The sequence below is a fragment of the Felis catus genome, chromosome B2 (genome assembly GCF_018350175.1).
Source record: "Felis catus isolate Fca126 chromosome B2, F.catus_Fca126_mat1.0, whole genome shotgun sequence".
NCBI lineage: Eukaryota > Metazoa > Chordata > Mammalia > Carnivora > Felidae > Felis > Felis catus.
Genome location: NC_058372.1, coordinates 126,986,923 through 127,010,671, shown reverse-complemented (window position 1 = coordinate 127,010,671; position 23,749 = coordinate 126,986,923). Strand labels below are relative to the sequence as shown.

The window sequence follows — 23,749 nt, the reverse complement described above, 5'->3', positions numbered from 1 at the left end:
ATGCTACAATGAACATACGTACATGTTCTCTCTTTGAATTGATGTTTTCATTTTCTTTCAGTAAATACCCAGAAGTGGACTTGCTAGATCACATGGTAATCTATTTCTATGCTGTATTCTTGCTTTTGTTGTAAGCCCCCTTTTCTTAGATTCTGGGGAGAGAAAACAACACATTTCCCATCCTTTTAGTATTTTCTTCCTCTGTAATAGCTTTGAAGTTTGTTAATTTTAGCATAATTTTAGTCTCACTAGCATATATTATCGGCTAAAGATTTTTGATGAGCTTTTATAGTCAATACATAAGTTAGACTTGCATGTAGTTTTCTAGAAGCACTCTTTAGAATGTTTGGGATTTTTATCAGTCTTATTAGCTTTGAGTCTTGTTTCCACTCTCTGCAAAATCAAGATTCTATTTTTTGTTTAAAAACCTATGCAGCATCTTGGATTAGAAGATGGAAAGAGAAGGATTCCATATTCTTAATTAAAATGCAAAAAGTAAATGAAAAAATATTGGCTTAAAATATTTTTTAAATTTATTTTTTTGATAATGAAAATTTGTAATTGATCAATCAGAAGATATACAAGATGTGTACTTTAAAACTATTCTATCTTAAATAATTATTTATTCTCCCTGGTGTTACAGGGGAATTCACACACAAAAAGTTTTTTAAATTTGGCTTTGTTCTCTGAATGATATCTATAGCCCATCAGAATGCTTTTGTGGGGTATACAGATAAGGAACTGGCAATACATTTCAACAAGCTTAATTTTAAATAGAGGGCTCCAAAGAAACTACATACTTAGGCTAGTTAATTGTTTATTTCTAAGAAAACTCAAATTATAACCTTTTTTGAAAACTAATTTCAAAATAAAAACTTATAAAGAAGTAACTAAACTTTAAACAAGTCCTTAAATACTCAAAGCAGACCTTCTAAAAATAGCTTTTGTTTAAGGAAATATAGATATTATAATTGCTAATTTATTCCTGTGCCAAAAAGATAATTATATCTGATACTGGTGTTGACAGAGTTAGGAATGAACAACCTGTACTTATAACTAATGGGATTTCTACAGCTTAGTTGATTCTATTTCTGAATATAACCATGAATCTACTCATGGGTCTAATATTATCAAAAATTATTCTCTCTAATGTTTGAGAATCATAGATATTCTTACAGAAAGCATTCCTTGTACATTTTATATAACCTACAATATCCAATTAGCAAATAAAACTTCATACTTGCACTTGAACAACTGCAGATTGGAGACGATTTGAGTTGCTATCACAGGCTTCAGTTTTGGGAGCTCACCTATACACTCTTAATGTTTTGTTCTCTCCTTTTTTCTTTTTTTTCCATTTGTGCTACTGAAAAACTGTGGATAGATAGTTAATATGAAATGATCTCTTTACTGCTATGCCTCACTATAGTTTCAGAAAATATTGGGTTCTCTTATAAACTCAAAAGTAATTTTGAACTCAAAACAAAAGAAGTTTTAACTTCTTAAAAGTTAAAACATATATACATATGGGCATATGAATTTAGCTACACATACATAATAAATACATCGTTAGAGAAGTTCCTTTCTTTCAAGAAGTTACTTAAAGCTTATTCTAGTGATAAATAAATCTATATACATATTTATATGATTCTCATCATCTTTTATTTTTAATATTCATTTTTGAGACAGAGAGAGACAGAGATAGAACGTGAGCAGGGGAGGGGCAGAGAGAGAGGGAGACACAGAATCTGAGGCAGGTTCCAGGCTCCAAGCTATCAGCACAGAGCCTAACATGGGTCTTGAACTCGTGAATGGCGAGATCATGACCTAAGCCAAAATCGAATACTAAATCAACTAAGCCACCCAGGTGCCCTGATTCTCATTATCTTCATCCCAGTGACACACTTAAGGGCTATTTCAGTGCTAATTTTAATGTATGGTGATAATTCTGATTTCAGTAGTTTATTTAAATATGGGCACTTTCTGTGACTAGCTTGTAATCTTGTGATGTTGTAATGAATACAGTGATGTGTGAAATAAGTACATGTAAAATTTCACAACTTATATGTGTTTTATTTGATGCAGATGTATATACTTAATTGGTGTATGTTGACATCTGATCCTCTAAGAAAGAGAAAAGAAAAAAAAAATAGAGACAAAGAGACAGAGAGGAGGGAAGAAAAGGAAATGAAAAGAAAGCTTCAGGTTCCTTAAGCCATATAATTATGTGATTATTAGAGATGTATCAAAGTTTATTTACTGAAATATGTATCTATTCATTAGCAGAGATACAATTTTCATCTGAAATCATTGACATGGGAGATTCCATATAAACCTTTCAACATTTTCTTCTCATGTCTCATTATTATGGAAAAATAAATACTGATTTGCCTTATATCTCTATATATGAGTGTATGTGTACATATAGGACTGTGCAATATAGTAATCATTTCAAAATATTATATCTAAAACTAGGAATCATGAAAGTAGCATTTATTAAGGACACATGAAGGGTTGTTTTGGTCACCCTGACTTGTTTGCTTTAGTGCTGGTAATCAGATAAATGCTGTCACATGGCAGGAAACATTAAACAAATGGTCTGGGGTAAGGTTACATAGATTTGTGCAGTAACCTCCTGTCTAAGTGAATAGTTAATTGGACACCTATGTGAAACCCTATTGAAAAGTGGCAGTTCCATTAAGCCCTAAGTCAATAAAAACAACATGAGCCTAATTTGTTTTTATTACTACACAAAAGGAAATTATAGAAACGTTTAAAATCTGCAGGAATTCCTCATAGCATATAAATATGCTTCCTTGTCTCTCCTTTTTGTTTCTTGAGCTGTAGTCTATGTTCTTCACAGAGGCTTGTTAATATTCAGGATTGGTATTTTTGCAAGGTGAGATTTAAAGCAAAATATTTGGAAAGCTGAATTCCCGATCTGGTGACTGCTGGGACCAAAGAGACTGTTCTTGTCAGAATTTCAGTCATAAATCTTCCACTCACGGAATATTGCTAAGGGCATAGGACTCGATAGAAGACACCTAGGGCAGAGAGAGCTCAACAGTTTCTAGTTCTCTGATGCCCTTTCCCTCCTAAATCTCTGCCCACTCTATATCCATATTAGGACTCTTTGAAACTGGAGATAAATTGAAGATGACTTAAAATCCTCAAATATAAATAGGATGCTGCTATTTATTTCAATTTGGATATTCTATAGCAATAAGCAAAATAATTATTTTAAGAGAAGGCATATTATATAATAGTTAACAGCATGGGCTCTTAAGATAGTCTCCTGGGTTCAAATTTTCCACCAGAGATACAGCTTTCTAATCTGTAAATTGGGGGAATAATTATATTTGCCTCTCAGGATTGTCCTAAGAATTAAATGAATTCGTATATGTGCCTAAGACAGTACCTGGCCATTATAACCGCTATTTAATAGTATGATATTTATTATTACCTGAATTAGTTAAATAAACTCTCTGATTTTAACTTATAATCTCAGTAGTTTGTTAGCACACGCAAATGTTTGGCCTAATATGAATATTTTAGGCTAAGGTATAGAACAGGGAAATTAACCATTTAGATCAACAATGTTCCTTTTAATAGAAAGGGTTTTTAATTATTTTAACTTACCAAGCAATTTCAAATAAGCAAACAATTTTGTGGTTGCAGATACTGCTTAGTGTATAAGCACTCAATGGTTCATGTATAAAAATAGAAAAATATCTAAAGTTGCTAAAAATACGATCATGTCTTCTTGTCTTATCGCAACTAAAACAAATACTGAATATGTACATGGAAATTGAGTAGACATTGTGGGTGCTTTGGGGTACCTGGGTGGCTTAGCTGGATGAGCGTCCAACTCTTGCTTTCAGCTCAGGTTATGATGTCACGGTTAGTGAACTGGATCCCCTCATTGGCCTTTGCCTGCAGAGCCTGCCTGGGATTCTGTCTCTCTCAACTCTCTGCCCTCCCCCCCCCCCCCCCCGGCTCGCTCTCTCTCTTTCCCAAAATAAATAAATAAAATTTAAAAAAGAGAAATTGTGGGGGCTTAAAATATCAGACATGGTCCTTCAGAGGGTTTACAAAATGATGAGGGGAAAGGCTAGTAAACAAGAGAATGCAAATCAAGTTCACAAACTCTAAAGTGGTTTACTCTGAGTTAAAGGTATCAAGTGTGAATAGAGAGAGGAGAAATGAATTCTGGCTTAATATTTAGATCAGAGATTTTACATTCCCTGACCTGGTATTAAGCCCTCTGCCTGTTTGGACCATGATCCATGATCATTGGCTGTTATGTTTCACAATTGCTTTAAAAAAATCAAGAAGAGCCTAGCAGTGTATATTTGTTAAGTTCTAATAGGTTAATGCATCTAGTAAGCATTTGTGGATGAATAATACCCTGTAGACCATCTACATAGCACAAAGCAAGCTGGAAGTGAGCACAATACAAATGTGACAGTTTAGATGTATAATATGTATTATTTAGTAAAATTCATACAAATAGCACATACACAAACATACACATGCTAAGACATTATTTCCCTTTTTGTTTAAAATCTTTTAGCCAAGTTTCTGTTATAAATAAAAACAAATTCGAGCAGTGATAGCAAGGTAAGTTAAATGAAAAAATACTAGGATTATCGCTAATAAACTACTACACAAATCTGCACAAATTAGAGTGTTTATTGCTGTGGTTTTAATTCAATCATCAATGGCTTCTACGTTCAATATCTGATAGAAGATACATAGTTTCTTCTCCCTGAAAACAAGACGAGATTTATTTTTGACAAGGGAAAGAATTATCAGTTGTTTTACATACATCGGCAGCATTATGATGATTTAAATGTCCTTGTCTTTCTGCTTTTCACCAAGATAGGAGATACATTAGCAACTAGGATTGAATGGCAAAAAATTCTTATACAAAAATAGCTGCTTGGAGTGCTAAGAAAGCAATTAAACACCTGCCTGATTGAGTGGGAAGTAAATGGGTCTTTCCCACTAGGGTTACAGAGGAGTGAGTAGAAGCAAACAAGAACTGGAATGCAGTGATTATACAGAAGGTTGGAAGACAAAAAAAGGGAAATTTGGAAGTTCCAAGGGAACTCATGCAAGAGAAGAATCCTGTAAGTGCCATAAGGGTAGAGGAGGCAGGATTCAAACATAAGAAAACCAGATGAATATGAATGCCAAGTCGTAAGTGGGTGAATCCAGAATTTTGAAGGTCATAGTTAATATGAGTGACACTAATGAAGAGAAGGCACCAATCTCAGTTTTTCTCTCAGGGCACAATCTATTTTTTTCCCTAAATTTTATACTTTGTGATATTTGCCAATAGGTAAAAGCTTGAAAGTATGTGTTAGCATGCCAGGGAAAATGAATACCCAGAATACACAGCATAAGCTTCTAAATTTAATGGCATGGAGCCACATTTTTCATCTGTTTAGGTTAGAAAGAAGATAAACAAATAAACAAAAAGATAAATGTTGTAAAAAGAAAAGTCTTAGGTATAATTTAGCGAGTGGCTCTAGAGCAGATCAACGGAGATCCTGAAATACCAAGTGCGTGTTAGAAATATCTATTTCACTGAAGCCTGAGCAGAAAAATGATGTGCTTTATTACTTTGAGCACTGAATAATAATGATAATAATTCAAACAAGTTGGATAAAGTTATTAGACCATTGTCATTTAGCTCAAATCTATCCTCTGGACTCTGAGGCTGAGGCTGGTACTCTGCACCTTAGATTACTCCTTTCCATCTTGTCTACCCGCCAATCAGAGATTGGAAGGCAAGATGAGGGACAGGCTGGACTCTGTCCTGCTTGTCTTCAACACTTGGCAGCATTGCCCTAAACAAGCACTTCCTCCCCAGAAGCATTCAGCTCTAGCAATAGGGATAGAAAACATGCAGAACCTTTCTTACTAGGTTTCCTGTGAGGTGAAGCCATCCTCTGTTCTCAGAGACCTGGACCTCACCCCTGCAAGAACCCATTTTCATGTTCTAACGTTCTTGAAACAGCCACATTTTCCTGTATTTTCATCCACTTTAGAGGGTCACTACCTCCTGTAGCCTAAATGTGAGTGTGATCTCAGGACTCTCGTCCAGATTTTTTGGTCTTCTTACACTTTATATTAAATTCCCTCCATTAAATTAACTAGTGGAAGTATTTATGTGTGGGAAAAATAAATAACACTTAAAAAATTAAAAAAAAAACAACACCTCAGAGTCAAGAATCCAAAATAAGAAAAAGCAGAAACTACAAGGGACAAAGTCAGTAATGTGCCATATTTTCAAATGATGAATTTAGATTTAGAGTATTAGCGAAAAATACTTATTTTTTCATATTCCTTATTTGTGCCTAATCAGTAGAATGGCATTTCTACACTGAGGAAAGCCAAATTTCCAAAAGCCTGTCAAAGGCTTTCAAGATTCATTTATTTTGGTTATTATACGTCCAAGCTGCAAGCTCATTTATCAAATAAGAAGACTCAATAGATGTCAGTGTTGAGGGGATTTAAAATTCATCCCAAAATTTATGACTCTCACTTCAAGGATGAAAGATGAATTCTGAAGCCATAATAACAGAAAAAAATACTTATTTAGGGAAGAATCAAATCTGAGACAAAGCTTACATTCTTCATAATACTGGCCCCCACAGAATAAATCTAGTTATATATCACTAGGATTTTTCTAATTTGCATTAATTGTTCTATTTGAACAATGTGTATAATTTTTATAGTCCTAATTGTACTTGGATTTTCATAGTTTCCTTCATTAAGTTTAATAAACTGTTGTTACTGGCTTTTTAAAGTAAATTTTCCCCATAACTAAAATGTTCTACTGTGTGCCAATTTTATCTGAAGAATAGAAAGTTGTTACCATATGCCCATATTTTTGTTTTGTTTTGTTTTTAATACAATTTCTCTGAGTCATTTAAAGAGTACAAATACTAGGGAACATAATCAAGGTCATTCATTCTCAAGAAATCAGAATACTGGAGTTCAAATTACTGCTTTTGTTTGAGGAGGACAATAATCAACATGATCTATAGCATAGTTAATAGTCATATAGTTACTGAAAATGAATCTAGATCCCCGTTTAACTATGAGGATCCCACTTGTCCATGCTTTTGCATTCCTCACATTCAGTTACCCATGCACTGGAAGAGGATGATTCTACTTCTGATGTATCCAGTCAGGTCAATAGAAGCCTAACACTACATCACAATGCCTGCACCATTAACCTCATGTTATCTCATCACATAGGTGTTTTATCATCTCACATCACCACAAGAAGGGTGAATACAGTACAATAAAATGTTTTGAGAGGGAGACCACATTCACATAAATTTTATTATAGTATATTGTTATGATTGTTCTAATTTATACTTAGTTGTTAATCTATTATGCCTAATTTATAAATTATACTTTATCATAGGTGTGTATGTATTGGAAAAAACATAGTGAGGTATAGGGTTCAGGACTATCCACAGTTTTAGGTAACTGCTGGAGAGTTTGGAACGTATGTCCTGTAGGTAAGGGAGGACTACTATATTTCTTAAGCTTCCCTTTAAGGAAATGCTTGGGGGGAGGGCTGTCACTGACAGTACAACATTTTGAAATGTCATTATTTTAAAAACTTCTAAATGAAATTTGAAAAATGAACAGTGTCATAAAAGCTCTCCCTTCAGGCACACTATGTGTTTTTCCCAATTATTCTTACATGCTTTTCACTGTAGCCTACTCCTAAAACATATTTTCAATAAAATATATTTTTTCTACTATGAACTTAAGCAAAAATAAAATTCTGCATTAAAAAAAAACTAATTAAGCACACCAAAATGTTAATGACAACTTTTCTTTCTTGTTGATATTTTTGGCCTTTTTCCTGTTTTCCATGTTCTCTATAATAAATATGCATTACTGTTATTATCATGAAAATTCAATTAGTTAAAATGAATCTATCTCATCACTATAATGCTCAATTTGAATAATTCAATAAACTTGAATAAGTTTTCAGTTTCCTACTATTTTAAGCATATTTTTTCTATAAAAAAGGTTATATTCTACTAATCTCTCACTGGGTGCCTTCTGTGATACAGACACCAAGTGGATTAAACATGTCAGGATTTTATGAGGGGAAAGGCCTGTCCAAAAGAAAATAGGGTAGATAGTGTCAGTGAAGGCTGGGAGAGCTCTCAGACCCTGGAACAAGTCCAACCTCAAGTGAAGGAGCAAAGAGAGAGGGTTGGGTGTCAGCATCCTAGACTGCTGAGAATTCTACAGAAGATTTGGAAAAGCCAATAGAGATTCCTTGAACAAAGGAAGACAAGGCAGACAAAGGGCTCATGTTTCTCCCAAGTACTGGTATGATTTAATCTCCCTTCCACACAAAGTCATTGGCGAACATAATCTATGGGAGGTTTGTATTCTGCAAAAACACAGGGATGGATGTAAAACTATAGCAGTTTGGTTAATTTTACATTGTGTACTAAGACGTCTGCAGTTGGCATTATCATGGTCACCACGTAGTCAACATAGTTTCTTTCCCTAAATCCAGGTCATTTTCATTAACTCAAATTTGTTTGACCCTTTCTGTGGGTCTTTGTTATAAATTTTTTTCCTGCTGATATAAATGACTTACATTCTTCGTTTTATTAACCTATCCTTATAGGCCAAATTCTGGGTTGTTGGACTTGCGTTTACATCTGATGTAACGCCTTATATTTTTCATCATATAAAATGCAGCATAATATTAAATGCTATTTTGTGCTATTATTAACAAATTTGTAATAAAACAATAGTTTTACACTGTTTTGTGGTTTATAACTATTTCATGTATGTTATTTCTTTGAGTCTGTCTCAAAAAAAAAAAACTAAAAAATGCAAACAAAAAAGGAAACTGAGCTTGAATTGACCTTATTTATGCACGAAGAAAGTTTAAGTGAGTTCAGATAGGTTAAGTGATTTTACAAGGTCAACAGTTACATAAAATCATAATTATGTATGGTTTATTATTATAGCTCCAGCGAGAGTGCAATTATATTGACACTTCCTAACTGAGGGAAGCTTTGCCTTCCTTATGGAATGAAAAGACAACAAATATTTATAATGCTGTGACAGTATCTGAAAATCTTTCCCATCATCACTTCTGTGAACTTTTAGAAAGAAAAGCCAACACAGCAAAAACTTGTCATTGTTGATAGTGACCTTTCACTACATAAACACTACTTTTCTGAGTTCTAAACTTGACGTTAGGCCCAGAATTATAATTTCTATTTTATGTGTTTCCACTATATCAGGTAGTATAGTATTATTATGTTCCATAATGCAGTACCAGAAAATCTAGAAGGATGCACATAACAAGAGTATGTACTCAGAAGTGTTTTGTAAACCAGTAAACTTACAGAACGAATCTGTGGACTGAGGTAATTTCTATAGTTTTTCACAGTGTTTGACAAGTCGTTATACAGATAGCCCTTTACTCCATATTCAATTTTTTCTGGTTGAGTAAATTTATAAAAAATACATTTAGATATAAAAATATGTGGAATGATTAGGTTTAATACTCTGTTATTAAATTCTACTTGTAATTAGTTGTGGTCAGAAACTGTAGCCACCACAAAGGGTATTTCTTTTTGAAAATTATATCTTCTTTGATATTTAACAATGTTTTCCTTTAGTTTATGCACAAAAATATACATTCCATATAAATTATTATTTTAATGCTTTCTCATGTATAGAATTTCCATTTTGGAAATTATTTTGGTGTATGTATTTAATTTCTTAGACATTATTTAACATTTAACTGAATCCTGAAAGTAAACAGCATCAGTGTTAATCATGAGCAACTTTATATTAACCTGAAATATGGAAATTTACACTTCTTAAAATGTATATTCAAGCATATTTTCTTTTCTGTTGTCATTATTTGTTGCCATAGGAAACTGACAACTTGATTAAATATGCAATTCTAGAATCACAATTTCCCTCTCAGTATTCTTTAAGTAATTCTTTATTTTCAGCTTTATAATAACAGTTTAAAGAAAGTCTGCTTTTTATCAACTTTTGGTTACTTTGTTCCTATCTTCCATGATTGTAATCTGTTTTTCAATATTGGCATTAAAAACACTTTGCCGTAGCTCAAAAATGGATCTCCTTCACCAGTTGTGCCTAAAACGTGGTACTTCTAAAGGGTATTGACTCTTCCTAACTGAAGGTAGGTTTGTTTTCCTTGTGGAACGAAAAGACAACAAATATCTATAATGTTGTGACAGTATTTAAAAATCACCACCTAAAAATCTGAAAAATAATTAGGGATGTCCTTTGTAAAGCGTAGAATATTATGCTTCAGTTCTGTATTTTCTTTCGGTCTATACAGTTTTCTTTTCCTACTCCATAATAAAAAACTACTTTAAGTACCGTTCTCCCTTGGTACCTGTTATTTTTGTTTTCATTGTTTTCACCTTAATATCTTTGTCCTCTGCACTTTGAATGACATTAGGTTTGATTTCCTAATAATTTAAAATACCACTCTGCCAGTTCTAACTTGTCTATGAGGCTGACTTTAATTACATCTCACATTTCAGTGTTCTGCCATGCTTATTTTTCTCACCAATATTGCTTTTCAGGACACACTGTTCTTTCTTTCCAGTATTTTTTAAATTCATAATGGGACAGTATTAATTATCTCCAAGATTCATTAAATGTATTGTGTTTGCTTTTTCCCCTATTTACTCATTCTTGAAAAAGAAAAATTTTGTTTGAACTTTAAATCTTCCAAATAACTATTGACTTACCTTGATTCTACTTATTTGTCCTTATTGTTGTTGATACTTCTCCTTCCTTTATCAGCAAAAAATCCACAAAACTAATGTGAGTGAGCCACAACCTATTCTAGATCTAATGGCAGCATTAAATCTTTTCATCTTTATTCTGTTCTGGTTTTCCATTAGCTTCATCTCTAGTTACTTAACTTTCTAAATTAAGGATGTGCAGAAATCTGAATCACTATCAGACATGTCAGCATCACCCAATTTGTTTCTTTATGTCCCTTTATTTCTGAAAGTTTCCTTCTTTGAATGGAGGGAGAAAGAGTGAATAGATGCTTACCTTTCACCACATGTGTGTATGTAGGTGAAAAGCTCAGATGAATGCCCAGGGTTTGGTTCTTAAAGACTGAAAGTCTTTGAGCCAAAGGAACAAGCAAGGTAGAATGGATTGAATGCTTTTTGTTTTCTTTGTGGACAACAGGTCTCTTTTGTTTCACATGAAATCCATGAGTAGGCCACTTTGTATCACAAAATTTAACCTCATGGAATTTAAATCTACCAGGATGACCTTATTCCATTCTGTTGATAGGCTCGGGCAGCCTTTGGGGTAGAGATGTGGTAGCCCAACTCTCGTTTTGTTTTTATGGGCATTTTGGTTAGGATTTAAGAGAAGTTGCATCAGGCTGTCTGCCAGATATCAACTTAAACTGAGCTCCGAATATTGCTTTCTAAATCTGAAACATAATTCAAGTAGAAATTTCATTTTCAATATTAAGCATAACAATTTTAAATGTTAATACAAAAACATTTAGTAGAATTTTCCTCACAAATCACAGGAGTGTAATATAGTGAATCCATTGTATTATTTGATCTAGATATGTGTTTTACTTAGATCAGCTTTTCAGAGGTAATGAATAAGCTTATCATTGTTGTCTCATCTTCCCCATAATCTTTTATGGGACTGAGTAAGAGGCTTGACAGAAATATGCTATGGTTGAAGGAGTAAATTGACTTTTTGTTGCAATAGTGTTATTAATTAATTCTACAAGAAAACCTCTTTTGCTATACTTTTCAGAATATTTAAATAATAGTACATAGTACATACAATTATGTTTTTCTTTTGTTCAACAAAATATATAAATAATATTATAATTTATTTGGTTCAGATCCATTTTAAAATGTTGTGCTTAGAATTGCCAACAGCAAATGAAATTCACTTCTTGCCTACCAGAAACTCACCACCCCCAACCTTTTTTTTAAAGCAATGCTAATTACAAGTCATGGCTTTAGGCTTTACAAATCCTTTAAGAATACACAAATGATTAAATGATTTAACAATAGTTTTTCAGGCTTTTGGAAAATAAAAACCAAAGCAAAAATAGAAACATAAAGCAAAAAAAAAATACAGTTTTTAGGTAATAGTCATAAGAATGATTGATTTATATCTATCCAACAAATTTTTTATTGCACTCTTACTATTTAAAAATGATTAATATTTTAAATACAGCATAGTGTTAACTTAACCACATAAAAAGAAGATAAATGAATTAAAGAACACCTGACACCTTATTAAATAGAATATTTAATAAAGTTCTGAATCTAGAGAATATGACATTATTAAAATATTTAATCAGTCCTCAGATGAAATGATTATGGGAGAACATTATGCATGCACAAAATGCAAAATAGTTACTTTCATTCAAACACCTGTTTAATAGAAATGGCACTTTTACAAAATGAATAGGATTGAAACAGGGATAGTCTTCATTTATTGTTCTTCTCTGTTCCTTTAAAACTCTTTGACCACCAGGCTGGGAAGGGGGTGCTTATCAAGGAAATCAGTGAAGAATGAAGGAGGTGACTTATGTTTCATGTTGCTATTTTATTTGCTTTTTCCAATTAACCCCTTTTCCCCTCAGATCTTGCTGTCAGGATGATTATGTCCTTAGCCAGCATTTTTGTGTATGATTTTTTAGGATCTCTTTCTTACTCAAAATTTGTCTGTATAGAAAAATCCATGCATACTTTTTATGCATTCCATATAATAACCTTCTTATATAATGTAACTGATTTAATTTTTGGGTCCGCCTAATTAAAATTTATATATTTTAGGTAATTATGGAATATAAGAATGTAGCAAATAAAAGCTTATATTCATAACTGGTAATAGTATTAAAATATCTTAAGACATCATACATTTTTCTATCATATTCTCATTTTCTGAATATATTAAGAAGCAATTCAAATATTTAAAATTATCATGAGATTTTCATGCATATCAATAGACCTAAAAGAACAGATTATTAGCTATTCTGTTATAATTTAAATATGTCTTGTGCAGAATTAATGTGCCAGTTTCCATTCTTCACCTATGTTTGATGCAGATACTACTACTGTTTTTCTTTTTTTTTTTTTAATTTTTTTAACGTTTATTTATTTTTGAGACAGAGAGAGACAGAGCATGAATGGGGGAGGGTCAGAGAGAGAGAGAGGGAGACACAATCTGAAACAGGCTCCAGGCTCTGAGCTGTCAGCACAGAGCCCGATGCGGTGCTCGAACTCACGAACTGCGAGATCATGACCTGAGCCGAAGTCGGACGCCCAACCGACTGAGCCACCCAGGCGCCCCTGTTTTTGCTTTTTTAAATGATAGAAATTTCAAGTCTATGTATAGTAGGCTGACTAATGGCTTCCCAAAAGATACCCATGTGCTGATATCTGGAACCTGTGAATATTACCTTATACAACAACAAAAAAGTTCTGCAGATATATACAGTTAACTTAAAGATCTTGAGTTAGAACACTCTGCTTGACTAATATACCTCTTCCTCTTCTGTTTCTTTCCCTCTGACTCTCTGAGGATACATGTGATTACATTTAGGACTTACCTATATATCCAGGATAATCCAGGATATTTGGGATAAAAAGTATACGTAGTCCAAGTCCAGAATCTGCAGAGTACAGTTGCAGGCTATAGATCCAGGGAAGTGTTGTTGAATGAAGTCCATCCATATGATGGTAGGTCGTCTGCTTTACTCATTTTCAGATTTAAATGTCAAAAATATGGTGCACCTGGGTGGCTCGGTTGGTTAAGCATCCGACTTCAGCTCAGGTCACGATCTCACAGTCTGTGAGTTCGAGCTCCGCGTCAGGCTCTGTGCTGATAGCCGAGAGCCTGGAGCCTGCTTCAGATTCTGTGTCTCCCTCTCTCTCTGCCCCTCTCCTGCTCACGCTCTGTCTCAAAAATAAATAAAAAAAACATTTTAAACATGCCAAAAATAGCTTCAAAGCAACTTAACCTTACCCTAAAAATACCTTCAATGTGTCTTCCAGATGGGTTTACCCATATATCTGGTATCATGGTATACCAGATATCATGCTATAGCCAAGTTGAGACATAAAATTTACAAGCACAGAAGGCAATTTAACCAACAAAGGAGAAAATTAATTAATCACAAACAAAAGAATGATGGCAATTACCAGAAGACGTAAGAAATGATTCTCCCTAGAGCCTCTGGTGCAAGAGCATCTTTGTCTTTCCCTTGATTTCAGCCCAGTGATACTGCTTTTTTTTTTTTTTTTTTAATTTTTTTTTCAACGTTTATTTATTTTTGGGACAGAGAGAGACAGAGCATGAACGGGGGAGGGGCAGAGAGAGAGGGAGACACAGAATCGGAAACAGGCTCCAGGCTCTGAGCCATCAGCCCAGAGCCCGACGCGGGGCTCGAACTCGCGGACCGCGAGATCGTGACCTGGCTGAAGTCGGCCGCTTAACCAACTGCGCCCCCCAGGCGCCCCCCAGTGATACTGCTTTGACTAATACCAATCATGTCTCTGAAAGCAATGGTCTCCAGATAGGTTGAATTAGGGCTTAGTGTAAAGTCAAATGTGTGACCAATGAGTGGTCAGTCTAGTTGTCATTCATACTATTCAAAGGAATCATTTTAAGAATTCCACTTTCCTTAAAGAAAATCTATGATGATATTAGCTACAAGAGCAATATCTTTTGAAATTATATTTTAAAGGATTTCTCAGTGAAGTAAATTCAATTTTCTTTTTTTTTTATCTAAAAATTTTTAAAATATTTTTATTTTTGAGAGAGAGAGAGACAGAGCATGAGCAGGGGAGGGGCAGAGAGAGAAGACAGAATTTTAAGCAGGCTTTAGGCTCTGACCTGTCAGCATAAAGCCCAACATGGGGCTTGAATGTGTGAACCGCAAGATGATGACCTGAGCCAAAGTCGGAAGCTTAAGGACTGAGCCTCCCACACGCCCTAAAGTAAATTCAGTTTTGAAAATTATTATTTAAAACATACTTCTAAAATTTATTTTGATTTTGTACCTTACTGCAATGTGAACGCAATGAGAACAGGCACTCACTCTGTTTGGTTCACTAATGTGTATCCACAAAGACCCGACAAAGTTTGTCACATAAAAAGAAATTTGTAAATACTTGTTACAGATATAAGTAAATCATATTCACAAATTTTAGTTTTTATATATTTATAACCCTTTAAATTCTTTACAAATAAAATTTTCCTTCTATATTCTTACTGAGAAAAATCTCTCTTATCTTTCCTTTTAGATTTTACCACAAAATAAAATAATTTATATGTGTGTACTCCTATAAAACGTATTGTAATTTTATATATATATGATAATTTTTGAAATATAAACTTATGCAGTATCTCTATGCAGTACATTTTAGTCCATGGGTGCTCATGTAGATTGCTTTTGAAATAAACTAAGCTATTTAATTTTGAATGATATCCATGATTTTGATTAACATTTTTGTTTGCTAATTTACCACTTTTAACATATTTACACTTCATAGCTAAATGTAAATGAAGAAGGCTGGTGGCATTTTTGCTTCTTAGCCTTAAAATTTGTTAATACAAAATTAATTAAATTATGTCAAAAACATATTCAATTATTGGGTTCCAAATTAAAACAATTTATTTAAAATTAAAATTGGATGAATGAAAGGTATTGTTGCATTTAAATATTGTTGCCAAATCATTACATAGAAAATTAATGGAAACCACTTAAATCGAAAATATATTTTTACTTTATAAACTTGTTTCTCTATCACTAATATTTTCTTCAGTACTGTGAATTTTAATTTGCATGATTTATCACACTTTAACATTTATTTGCAAGATTAATGAATGTTCTGCTGTGATACCCATCTTGATTTCTGAAAAATGTGTTAAATTCATCATGATGAGAAAGGCAGTGTATTAGTTTCCTGTGGCTGCAGTAGCAAATTTTGATAGATTAAATGAATAAATTATTAGCAATTTATAACTTTACAGAATTGAAATTATTATTTTAGTGTATAAAGAAATCTGAGTCAATATGTTTTAAATACAGGCCGTTTGTTAAGAAGTTAACTATATTTCTGTATAGTAACAAAGAATAATTCAAAATTGAAATAGGAAAAGAACTACTTACAACATCATCAAGCACAAAGAACTTAGGAATAAACTTAAATATATACAAGTTCTGTACAGTGAAACTATTAAACATTCCTGAGAGAAAATAAAGGATCTAAATAATGGAGAAATACACTGTGTTCATGGATTAGAATATTCAACAGTGTTGTTAATTTTCCACAGATCCATTTATAGGTTCAATCAGAATCACAGTAGTCATTTTTGTGTACATTGTCAAATTGTTTATAAATTTATATGGAAATTCAATGGACTTATAATAGACAAAAATTTTGAAAAATAACCAAAAAGTTGGAGAAGTTAGACTCTTTTATTTCACGATTTAATAGAGGGCTCTATCAATTAAAATAGCATGGTATTGGCATAGAATAGAAACATAGATCAATTGAAGAAAACTGAGAGTCTAGAAATAGGCCCAAACAAATGTGGTCAATTGACTTTCAGCAAACATGCCAAATTAGTTTAATAGGAAAAAAATAGTCATTTCAACAAACGGTGCTTGGGCAATGGGCTTATCATGTACAAAAATATGAGCTGCAAATCTGACCTCATAGTATACTCAAAAGTCAACTCAAAATATATCATAGATCTATATGTAACAAAAAGATATAAATGAAAACATGTTTATGTTCACACAAAGACTTGGATTTTAAGATTCCTAGAATTTTTATTCAAAATGGCAAAAACTGGAAACAACCCAAATTTTATCAGCAAGTGAATGAATGAAAAATTTGTAGTATACACATAAAGGTGAATACTATCCGGCAATAAAAAATACTGATGCATGCAATAATATGGGTGAATCTCATAAATATTATGTTGCATGAATGAAGTCATACACTAAAGACTATATAATTTAAGATTGTGTTTGTGTCAAATTCTAGAACTAGCAAACTCATAGTGATGGAAAGCAGAGCAGTGGTCTCCAGAGTGCATGTAGAGAGAGGGAATTCACTGTAAAGGAGAACAAGGTAACTTTATAAGGTGATGGCAGTTTACAATAACAATTATGGTGGTGCTTATGCTTTTGTATATACCAAAATTGTGCAGTTAAAATAGGTGAATTGTATTGTATGTAAATTAAAACTGTTTAAAAATAAAATAAAAATGTTTTAAAAGAATCTTGCCATAAAGACTCAGATTCTTTAAAATATGAGTTCTTTAATTAGAGGTATTTCCCATGTAAGAGCAGCACAAGTAGCAGAAAAATAGAAGATGTGAGAATCCTCCCCCCCTCCCCACCAGGTAATTTTATGATGCTAGTCATATGCTGATAACAAACCAAATGAGGATAGTATGAGAATATAAGCAGAAATTCACAATCTTACATTATTCATAAAGATAAATATTCTAAATAAATACATTGGTATAAAAATGTTTTCAAAGAAGGGATTTGGCTGTTCAAACTTTTATGATGTTAAAGAATGAACAGGACTATTATATTAACAGATTAATGAAGAAAATATTTCAGTAGATTAGAAGCTACCTGGTATATTTTAATATTCTTTTATGATAAAACTCATTTGCAATATTAATTGAACTTTCTTAAACTGATATTGGCAACAAGAAAATTCTTGCTAATATTAAATGGTGAAACTTTGAATTATTTTTAGTTAGGAATAAAACATGCATTCCTGCAATACACCTTCATGTTACTAATCCTATTCAATTTTGTAATGAAAATTTTAGGAGAAAAATACATTAATAAGTAAGCCTTATAAAAATTATAAGGAAAGGAACACAACATTCTCAAAATTTGGTGGTTTTTCAAATATAGCCCTAATATGACCTACAAAGATCATATTACAAACAATAAAATAGACAAAATAAGACCAGACAGGTAAGTCTGGTATCTTGAAAGTTAATGTTTAAGAATACTCAAAATGTCATATATCAACTGGAGATTCAGGAAATGGTGTCAATCTAAAGAAATATAAAGATGACTAAGTGGTATCTAACAGATAATGGATCTACATCTTCCCATTGACTAAATAAAATAGCTATCAATCTGCAGTTGTATAACCAATGAAAATAGCCTTAAAACTGAGTTGAAATGAATACACTTCAACTGAGAAAATTTGTAAGCAGCAAACACACACTAAAGGAAATAATAATGAAAAGGTATTTTTCTAAGACAAAATAGTAAAACATGAAAACATAGATACATACAAAGAAATAAAAACCAATGGAGTAGAGCATATATGAGAATAAACATAAATGAATATTAACATAGTACATAATAATATCCTAAGTAGATTAAAATACACTTACAATTTCAATAACAATAATACAAAAACAGAAAAAGAAGTAAATGCATTTAAAGTACTTTTAGTATTTATATCAGACAAAAATAAGTCAAAGCTGTATCTCAAATGCTACTAAAAACAGTAAATGAATACATAAATAATAGTTCATTGAAAGTAAACAGAACACATTTATCTTTTTATATGCTGAGATATAAATCATTATGAACTTGAAATGACTTAAATAATAAAGGGTAAACACTCTCATAAAAATAGAGAACAATATGACATGATATTTTAAACATCCCAAATACTGAAATTTGGGAAATTGAAGATTATAATACATTTAATTAATTAACACCCAGAATGACTGAGGAATAAAGAGAACAAGACAAATTTCCAAAAAAAAAAAAAAAAGACTAAAAAAGGGATATCACTGTGGGTTCTAGAGACTGAAAAAAATGGAGATATTACAAATTACATTTTTTTAAGTTTTTGTTTCTGTTTTTGTTGTTTTTTTTTGAATAAGAGAATGACTGCGAGTCGGAGAGGGACAGAGAGGGAGGGAAAGAGAGAATACCAAGCAGAATCTATTCTATCAGCTCAAAGCCCAACGTGGGGCTTGATCTCACAAACTGTGAGATCGTGACCTGAGCTGAGATCAAGAGTCTGATGCTTGACTGATTGAATTGCCCAGGTACCCCATAAATTACATTTTGTCCATAAATTTGACAAGTTACATGAAATGGAAAAAAGCTTTAGACAAAAAAAGCCCATAACTTACCAAAAATGATGTGAAAATTTTCAACCATGTAGAAAATTAAAAGAACTACACCATGAATATCCATCAACCTAGAACTCTACCACAATTGCTAATATCTTCTCTGTGTGTTCTAGTATATCTACCTAGATGTCACCAATGCATAAAAACATATTTTTTGTTAAATGAGCATATGAATGTGTGTGTGCATATGTGTGTGTGTGTGTGTGTTTTGTGTGTGTAAAACTATGTATCAGAATCATAACAGAACGACCTCTGACTGGTGGAAATACAGGTGATTATAACTTTTTTATGATTTTTTGGAATCATATTTTTTACATGACCCTGCTTACATGATCATAAAAACGTTTGTTTCTATTTTGGAGAAAAAAATTTCGAAGGAGATGATTCTCCAAAAGTACTCAGCTCATTGTCTAACACTACCCCCATAAGCTTTGCCGGATCAGCATTTATGTCCGTTGAGAATAAATAATGTCTTTTCCTATCTTGTTTACCACTGGAATGCCAATGCATGAAGTAGTGGCTGATAATTCTTAAGTGCTCAATAACTATTTGTTGAATGAATGAGGTATAATTATAGTTCTTATTAAGATAAAAAATAATGTGTCTTTTGATAAAGATTATAGGCTTCTTGAGCAGTGGGAGGAAGGAAGCTTAAGTCTATTTTAATGAAAGGTTTGACTGCCCTTGACACCCTGTATTACAGTGACCCCTTTTGGAAGGTTTCCTGCCATGTGGGTGGCTAGGCCATCACTCTCCCATGGCCCAAGACAAGCTTGCCAATTGTTTCTTGGTAATTTTCCTCCATGTTCCTCATCTTTCTTGTGTTCTTCCAGCTTTCTGTCCCCTTGAGGTTGTTTTTTGAGTTAAAATTTCAATGTAATAAATTTCTCTTTTTAGATATGCAGTTCTATGATTTTTGTCAAACATATAAAATCTAACAGCCATCACCAAAATAAAGATATAGTATATATTCATCACAACAGATAAAAGTTTCCTCCTATTCTTTTATCTATCCACTTCCCACATTCTCATTTCCTGGCAACCACTCGTTGACTTCTGCCTCTAGAGATTTGCTTTTGCCAGATGTTTTATGAATAAAGTAATCCACTGTTAATAGTTTTAATGTTTAGCTTCTGCCCACCCCCATTTAACACAATGCTTTTGAGATTCACCCATATCGTTGTACATATCGGTAGTTCATACTTTTCATTGTTGAGTAGTATTCTGTGGATGTACTGCCATTTGCTTATCTATTCACCTGCTGATGGTCATTAATGGTGTTTCCCATTTGAGGATATTATGAATAGAGCTGCTATAAACATGCACATACAGGTCTCTTTTTTTTTTCCAGGTCCTTTTATGGTCATATATTTTTCTTACCCTTGGGCAAATACATGGGGGTAGAATTGCTTTCTTAAATACTGTGCATGTGTTCAACTGTATATTACTGCCATATATTTTCCCAAATTAGGATAATGTTACTTCTGGGGAACACTGAAGCTGAAGATTTCTAAGGTATACCTAAGATGCCACAGGACTGATTGAAATATTCTATTTATTGACCAGTGAGGCTATTGCATAGATATGTTCTTTATATTTAAATTAAACAGTACATTTTTCTTTATTTTTATACATGTATGTTTTTAATTAAAAATGTTATGGTTTTTTAATTTTTTTTAACTTTTTTTTTGAGACAGAGACAGAGAGAGTGAGAATGGGAGGGGCAGCGAGGGAGGGAGACAGAGAATGTCAAGCAGGCTCCACACTGTCAGCACAGAGCCTGATGTGGGGCTCGAATTCACAAACTGTGAGTTCATGACATGAGCAGAAACCAAGAGTCAGATGCTTAACCAACTGAGCTACTCAGGCACCCGAAAAATGTTATATTTTTTAATTAATAATATAAAAGGTGGGGAGAGAACCTAAATCAAGACTTGATGTCCTCAAAGAAGTTACACATTATAGATATTGAAAGACAAATTTTAGGTTTTTCTGTGTTTCTTATCTTGAGGGATTGACTTTTTGCAACTACGGTTTAGTGTATTTGTTAAATCTAATACCCTATTCATACGGCAAACAAAATTTATTGGCTGTTTAAAACTATTCCACTCAACTTTGAGTAATAAAAGGATGATAAATAGCACATTAAATAATGTTACTTGTTTTGGTGTCTATTTTGAATGATTACAAAGTATACCAAATATCCTGAATATTATCTTGTGATCAATTTTTGACCATTGCAAAAAGAATTGAATGACTGTTGACTAATCAGATTTTTTTTTTGCATCATTAACTTGTCCCCTATGTGACTTTTGCATCCTTTCAGTACACCATAAGTATACATTATCCAACAGATGTTTGGACATTTTAAAAAGTCCCAAGGCTACAATAGTCTTTTCTGGTTACAAATCTTCAAAACTTATGCCAAGAATTTTTAATCCTTCTCCCCACTTTATCAAGTGATGACTTTAGCAGAATCACCCTTAAGCTATGTACACTTTTTAGATCTCGTGTCTACATGTTTACATCAATGTTTTAACATTTTAACTACTTTGCTATAAACTTTCATTAAATCCTATAACATATTTACTAAGCACCAGCTCTGTGCATAGTCCTGTGTTAGTCACTGTAGGAAAATAGAAATGAGTTTACAAAAAATTGTCAGAAAGAGTTAATATTGTATCCTAGCAATGTTTATGTCTGCTTGAATTTAGACAAGTATTTTTTTTATATTCCTTTGACTAAGCCTCATCAAATATCAATATTGATGAAACTTTATCAGTTGATGGATCTACATATTTAATTGATAGATAAAAGACCCAACCACAAGATGAAAACAAAAGCAAATAAAATTATCTTGAAGAAAAATGCCAAAAGACATTATTAACTAAAGCTAATTCATATCAAAGAGGTGTTTTGTTTTGTTTTTTGGTGCTAAAGAACTCTAATTTCATTTAGAGTCAAATTTATTGGAGATTTATAATGAAGTATTTTGAAATAGTAACGCACACAACAGAGTAATGAATGCCTGATAAAAATAAATACAATTGCTTACCATGTAAATCCCTCTGTGCCCTGACATGAATCTCCTCTCTGGTGTATCATGATTTGTTCATTCCTTTTGCACATTGCTTTAACCGAATTGATTTAATGTTAACTATTTAACAACATAATGAAGGGACCATTTGCCATACATCAGATTCAGTTAAAATAACAAGGATATTTAAATTTATTGTATTTAAAATATTAATTTGTTTCCTATGTATTCAATATTTTAAAGTTATAAAAGTATTGTATTCTCACTAAATAATGCGGTCACCTTCAATTAGCTCCCTAATACCTACAGATCGTATCAACAATACTTAGTATAATGACTAAGTCTGTCGAGTATCAGGCCACTCATCTTACATGTCTTTTATGCTTCTAGTGACATGGTTGATGGTGACTTTCTATCAATTCTTATCTGAAACCAGTATTAAAAATACTAATCAGATGTTACATTTGCCAGAATTCTGTTCCCAGGTTTCTCTCATGTATTAATCATTTTTGTTTTTAAAATGTAGTCACATGTTCCTTTTTTTTTTTTAATTTTTAGATTGTAACATATTCTTTGGATACCTCTAGGAGAAATAGCAGTTCAAATTGCATGGGTTCCAGGCATACCTTAATTTTAGAATATATATTGATGAGAAAGAAAGGATTATTAATGGCAAATATAATAAAGTAGTATGTAATTCACCTCCTTTAGGATGAAATTCTGACTTCATATTGGATGATGTAACACCTATATAAGGTAAAGTTAATCTGATTTTTCAAATATGAGTTTTTCCACTTGAGAAAACTCCTCCTTCTTGCTCTATTTCAGAGAAATACATTTTTAGGCTTTATGCCCCCCTCCCCATCCCTTGGTTGATTCCTCAATATCTAACTGTCAGGAAAATAATTAAATAGGAAACTAATTTTCAATATTGAAAGGAGATGAAATCTGCTTTTTTTGATTGGCTTGTGGTAGCTAAGACAGCTTTCCACACATTACAATTATGTAATGTCATATCCTTCTTTTGGTCTCTCATTATTCTTTTAAAAAAGATATCCTGATTAAAAGAGAACACATTGATCTGATAGAAGGCTAAAAGAATAAAGTCAATTATATGCATGCAAGAAAAGGAATTTTCTTGTAAATCTGGAAAGGTTTATATTAGAAACATATAAATATTCTGAGTCTGTACCACCACCCTGAATAATAAAATAGAATAGCAATAGATTCATAGCAAATAATTTTAGAACAAACTGCATACCAAAACAATGTGATAAACAGTTTCTTTGGGAAAAAAAAATAAACATCCTCCTGGAAACTGAGTTGAGCAAGCATATATTTTAGAGTTGTAAAAGAAAAGTGAAAAACAACTACCCAGGAATGGCCATACTCATTGTGTGTAATCTAGTATACACAGCATTTACATTTTCAACCATTCAATTAACAGATTTAACA

At 32.5% G+C, this 23,749-nt stretch overlaps 1 long non-coding RNA gene across 1 annotated transcript; it reads right to left on the bottom strand.

The window, feature by feature from the left end:
- Positions 1 to 4,672: 4,672 nt before the first annotated feature.
- Positions 4,673 to 7,191, bottom strand: LOC123385725. Its single transcript, XR_006598688.1, has 2 exons — positions 7,083 to 7,191; positions 4,673 to 4,768 (listed from the first exon to the last, which is right to left on the bottom strand). It is a non-coding gene; the product is annotated as an uncharacterized LOC123385725 (long non-coding RNA).
- Positions 7,192 to 23,749: the final 16,558 nt, after the last annotated feature.